Consider the following 6,758-nt stretch of genomic DNA (forward strand, 5'->3'; position numbering starts at 1 on the left):
TGTCTAGGAAGACGTTTCACCTCTCATCCAAGAGGCTTCATCAGTTCATGTATGCATCTGACCAGGACCAGGACCAGGACCAGGACCAGGCTGGGACTGGACCAGGACCAGGACCAGGACCAGGCTTTGCACATTTACAATGCTGCCCTTTCATCCCTTCATTCAACAATCCAACCTTTAAGAACAACTGTTCACAAACGGCCTCCTGTGAGTCCAACGACTGTCGTTAAGACTCAATAGAGCACTAACCAAGTCCAAACCTACTTCCACCAACGACTTGACCAGGACCAGGCTGGGACTGGACCAGCACTAACAAAGTCCAAATCTACTTCCCACCAACGACTGTCACTCTAACGATTGTGGCACTTGGAGCACAAAGGGTCCCAGTGACATCATCGGCCTTGTGAGAGGTTAAATACCTGGATCTCCACACCAGTTAGTTGGACCAGTCCCAGTCCTGGTCCTGGTCCTGGTCCAGTCCCAGCCTGGTCCTGGTCCAGTCCCAGCCTGGTCAGATGCGTAAATGAACTGATGAAGCCTCTTGGATGAAAGGTGAAACGTCTTCCTAGACAAATAACCAAGTCCAGTTGCTTTTGACTGAAATTGCTTCGAGGATAACAACAACCTGGACGAATGAGAACATTCACAGGCACTCACTAGAGAATATTTGTTATTGTAAGAACACTGAAATGATTTTCTTTCTTAATGGTCTTCACACACATACAGAGGCACGGCTTCCCTTCAGGGGGCACACAAACATATTAGTGGTGGGTCTGGGGTTCCTCCTCCACAGAAGAGTGTAAAACAGAACCTCTGTGCAAAACTTACATTTATTCAAGAGCTTTTGGTCTAATCAGACCTTCACCAGAGCACTCTCATGAAGGTTTGTTTACGACTTGATTCTCAAAATTTCCAAATATATTAATATAACAGTGGCAAGACTTGCCATGTGCACTACAGCCCTGAATTAAGAAATATAGTATATATAGTATAAATAAGTATCTACTTGTAGTGTTCAGGTCTGCAACGTTCTGAAACCTGCCAGTGACGAGTCCCGGCGAGACAGTGTATCATCGGCATAGAAACAAATCTCTGTACTTCTGTTCTAACTTCTGACTTTTCAGGCTCATTTTTGTAGCTGGATATACTGTAATTTAGGCGTGGCACGGTGGTGTGGTGGTTAGCACTGTTGCCTCTCAGTAAGAGGGTTCCTGGGTCAAATCCTGGGGTTCCTGGGTTTACGGATCAAAGGCCCAATTTCAGGAGCCCGGTCCATATTCAACAGAAGGATCCAGAGAACAAAGAGTTAGTGAGCGGCTTGCTCCATAGCTGCTCATCTCATCCGTGGAAGCCTCCATGTTGTTTACACTCAACAGTCTCTTCTGTTTCACTTCAATCTGCCACAAAAACAGGAGCATAAACGTGTGCTAAAGTGTCCTCTAGGAGCCAAAACGTGTGCTAAAGTGTCCTCTAGGAGCATAAACGTGTGCTAAAGTGTCCTCTAGGAGCCAAAACGTGTGCTAAAGTGTCTTCTAGGAGCATAAACGTGTGCTAAAGTGTCCTCTAGGAGCATAAACGTGTGTTAAAGTGTCCTCTAGGAGCATAAACGTGTGCTAAAGTGCCCTCTAGGAGTCTAAACGTGTGCTAAAGTGACCTCTAGGAGCCTAAACGTGTGTTAAAGTGTCCTCTAGGAGCCTAAACGTGTGTTAAAGTGTCTTCTAGGAGCATAAACGTGTGCTAAAGTGTCCTCTAGGAGCATAAACGTGTGTTAAAGTGTCCTCTAGGAGCATAAACGTGTGCTAAAGTGCCCTCTAGGAGTCTAAACGTGTGCTAAAGTGTCCTCTAGGAGCATCAACGTGTGTTAAAGTGTCCTCTAGGAGTCTAAACGTGTGCTAAAGTGTCCTCTAGGAGCATAAACGTGTGATAAAGTGTCCTCTAGGAGCATAAACGTGTGTTAAAGTGTCCTCTAGGAGCATAAACGTGTGTTAAAGTGTCCTCTAGGAGCCTAAACGTGTGTTAAAGTGTCCTCTAGGAGCATAAACGTGTGATAAAGTGTCCTCTAGGAGCATAAACATGTGCTAAAGTGTCCTCTAGAAACCAAAGGCCCAATTTCAGGAGCCCGGTCCATATTCAACAGAAGGATCCAGAGAACAAAGAGTTAGTGAGCGTCTTGCTCCATAGTTGCTCATCTCATCCGTGGAAGCCTCCATGTTGTTCACACTCAACAGTCGCTTCTCGGTTCGTCACACCGCCTCAAACCAACGCTGTCAAACCTACACAGCTTCTTTGAGTTGCAGGGAAATCTAGAAATCTAGCCGATCAGATCTGCTCCTCTTCACTGCATCTCGCTCTCCGACATCTAAATCAAGCGTCTCCAGCTCTGGGTGAAGAACAGCACCCCCCCCCCCATGCTGGTTACTGATATTGATGATGGCACACAGCGAGGATGTTGACGTTTCAAAGGAGCGAGCCGGGACGGCCTAGTGTACGCTCCAGAGGAAGCCCTTTGTACCACAGAGGCTAATATGTCTGGTTAATGAGACAGCGGTTCAGACCCAGCCAGCACGGCCTGATGGGGAGGATGCCGCCGCCGCCGCCGCCGCTCTGGTCTTATTAAGATGACAGCGGAGATAAGTGGACGGGAGAGAGTCAGTCTGGCTTTGTTGACTGTTCAACGCTTCTCTGTCTGGACTCTGCTCTGCTGACATCCCCTTATGTTCTGCTGTAAATGGGCTTTGGGAGATGGTGGTTCTCTGAACAATTACTTTATTTATTTCTTTATTTTCATCTTCGGCAAATGAAAAGTCCGTGTCAGTGTTGACTTGCTGTGTCAGCGCTCACTTCCTTAATTAGTTCCATGTTGAAACAAGATGTCGGGTGGGTGGGTGTAGGTGTGGGTGCTGTAACAAATTAAATATCATAGATAGGCATTGATTTGATAGGATGTGAATGGTTGGGCATTAATGGGTGGAGATTTTGTTCATGTATACCAAGCTATACCAAGCCCAGACCACAGCGATTTCCTGTTTGATCCAATCAGGAAGCTCCAAAAACTGCAGTTCTCCGAGTGTCCACTAGGGACAGTTTTATAACAGAGCAGTTTCTCATTGACCCCCATGTTAAACAGGGCGTTATCACAGCATAATTAAACCTGTTTAAGGCCTGGTACAAAAAAAAAACATTCTAGTCCATGTGTTCAGGTCATATCTCCATGACAACACTGAGGCTAGTTGTCAGGATTAGCACGCTAACTCCGTCATCTGGACATGGACTGACTGCGGTCATTCATGTGGTGGTGTTTCCATAAGTGACTAGATGTTTTGCTCTTCGACTGAACCAACACATGGTTTAGGAACACAACGTGTTAACGCTAGCTTTGTTATGCTAAACGTAATAGCCGCACTTGCACCAAGACTTACGGTTAATGTTTATGAATAATTAAGGGCGCAGCCTCTTGAGTGACAGCTAGTCGCTGGCCCTCACTTCTCCTCAGAGGTTAGTTGTCAGGATTAGCATCATTAGCATGCTAACTCTGTTATATCAACCTGGACCGGTCATTTGTGTGGTGGTGTTTCCATAAGTGACAAGATGTTTTGCTCTTCGACCGACTGAACCAACACATGGTTTAGGAACACAAGGTGTTAACGCTAGCTTTGTTATGCTAAACTTAATAGCCGCACTTGCACCAAGACTTATGGTTAACGTTTATGAATAATTAGGGGCGCGGCCTCTTGAGTGACAGCTAGTCGATGGCCCTCACTTCTCCTCAGAGGTTAGTTGTCAGGATTAGCATCATTAGCATGCTAACTTTGTTATATCAACCTGGACCGGTCATTTGTGTGGTGGTTTTACTATAAGTGACAAGATGGTTTGCTCTTCAATCGACTGAACCAACACACCATGTTAACGTTAGCTTTGTTATGCTAAATAAATAGCCGCACTTGCACCATGACTTGCAATATAGTCTACTATCTATGGCTCGTACACTAGATGCTAATCTGGAGCACCAGGAGGATTCGGGCCGCGAGGGTCGGTGGTTTACAGTCTATGGGCATGGTACTGTGTTGATCATAAGTGCTGCCTGTACATGACTCCCGGAGTTGGTTTGTTTTCCACTTGAGACCTGTCAGTTTCAGTCTCTACTCTCTAAAAAATCCTGATCCTGTTACAAAATAAATAAAAAATGACTCGCTTTTCCTCCCGGTACTGGGAAAAATCTCAACATTTACTCCCACTTCCGTTTATCTAGTAGCGTGTGTTGTTAGCCTAGCTTCCCGTCCACTGTGGCTGCTCCAGTATATGTCAGATGGAAGTATCGCCCTCCCCCACAACGTCACATACATTTTTTTAGTAAGAGGCATTGACACGGAGATAAAGTCTGACAGGATGGCGGCTCCTGTAGGCGAGGACGATTGAATCAAGTTGAGAGAACGGACCCCGACAGAGACGCTACGTCCATTTTTTATACAGTCTGTGGTCGAATCTCAAATGGATCAGCTGACATGAGACATGATGAGAAGGACACTGAATGCACGGTCCACGGATGGATCTGCAGATGCAGTAACAATGATGAACAGAAAGCAAGAGTTGCTGCAATTTTAGCAATTAAGGGCGCCCTCCCACTGTGCCTCTGTACCGTGCCCCGTGCTTTGAGAGAACGGACCTTGACGCAGGTGCTATGTCCATTTTTTATACAGTCTATGATATATACTTGTAGGGATCACATGTTTTTACTTTCAAGGAAGTTAGAGCGTTTACACATCAATTACATCACATCCAAATGCGGGGAAGCAGGAACCTACAGTGTGCATCCGCCTTTCGTTCAAAATGGCCGCTAAACTGTAAAATATTATGCAATAATCACGTGTTGGGAAGATCGGTTGCTTGTCTTCTTGCAGCATAAACATCCAAATGCACATTAAATTAAAATGCATGAATACAAATGTGCTTGCAGTGGTTTCAGACAGAGCAGACTAGCATCACTGCACGCTATAAAGAGTGCACAGAATACATATAGGATACAAAGCATCCAGGCATGAAGAGATCATTTCAGTATTTTCTCATCCAAACTGAGCTTCAGAGCAGAATGAGACGTATTTGTGTTGCCCTGCTCAGAGCTGCTGCTGCGGGTCGAACGAGCGATTACAGCCAAACTTTAGGAGACGTTATTGACCAGAGGATTTTTACCATCCTGGTCATTGGTGAGCGGTTTAACAGGCTGCAGCCAGATAAAAGTTTATAACAAGATACCGCTCAGGTGTGGGCCTCCACAAGGTCAAACATGCGATCTAAAGAGGCCGAACAGAGGGTTGTGTGTTTGTTGTAGAAGGATAAACAAGCTGTGATGTGATTGTCAAATATCCCAAAGTTATGAATAAAACAAGAAGGTGAAAACACTAAAAAAGTCTGTCACCTGTCAAATGCAGGGAGGAGGAGAGGGCGAAGAGGTGGAGAACAAAGAAGGGCAGGCAGCTGATGGACGTCAGGAAGGAAGGAAGAAAGGAGGGAGCAAGGAAGTGAGAGATAAACAAGGAGAATAAAGTGTAGGTATGATGGAGGAATGAGTTTGAATAGAGCCCCGGATGGACTGATGGACAGAATGGAAGAATGGATGGATTGAAAGACTGATGAAGGGATGGATGGTGGATGGATGGATGGATGGATGACTGATGAATGATGTATGTATGCATGGGTGGGTGGATGGAAAGACCGATGGATGGATGGATGCTTGGATGGAAAGATGGATGGATGGATGGATGGATGGATGGTTGGATGGATGGATGGAAAGATGGATGGATTAAGGGATGAATGGGTGGATGGATGCTTGGATGGAGGTATGGAAAGACTGACGGATGGAGGGATGGATGGGTGGATGAAAAGACTGATGGATAGATGATGAATGGACAGACTGATGGATGGATGGATGGATGGATGCTTGGATGGATGGATGGACAGATGGAATGATGTATGGATGGATGGATGGGTGGATGGAAATACCGATGGATGCTTGGATGGAAAGATGAATGGATGGATTGATGAAAGACTGATGGATGGATGGGTTGATGGGTGGATGGATGGATGGATGGATGGATTGAAAGATGGATGGATGGATGGATGGATGAAGGTATGGATGGTTGGATCGATGGATGGAAAGACTGATGGATGAATGGATGGATGGATGGATGGATGAAAAGACTGATGGATAGATGATGAATGGAAAGACTGATGGATGGATGGGTTGATGGGTCGATGGATGGAAAGACTGACGGATGGATGGATGGATGGGTGGATGAAAAGACTGATGGATAGATGATGAATGGAAAGACTGATGGATGGATGGATGGATGGATGGTTGGATGGATGGATGGAAAGACAGATGGATGCTTGGATGGATGGATGGTTGGATTGAAAGATGGTTGGTTGGATGGATGGATGGAAAGACTGACGGATGGAGGGATGGACGGGTGGATGAAAAGACTGATGGATAGATGATGAATGGAAAGACATGTGGATGGATGGATGGGTCGATGGGCGGATGGATGGATGGATGGATAGATGGAAAGACTGACAGATGGAGGGATGGATGGGTTGATGGATGGATGCTTGGATGGAAAGACTGATGGATGGATGGATGCTTGGATGGAAAGACTGACGGATGGAGGGATAGATGGATGCTTGGATGGATAGACTGACGGATGGAGGGATGAATAGACAGACTGAAGGATGGAGGGATAGATGGATGGATGGATGGATGGAAA

This window comes from Echiichthys vipera (assembly GCF_963691815.1).
Source record: "Echiichthys vipera genome assembly, chromosome: 5".
NCBI classification, from domain to species: Eukaryota; Metazoa; Chordata; class Actinopteri; order Perciformes; family Trachinidae; genus Echiichthys; species Echiichthys vipera.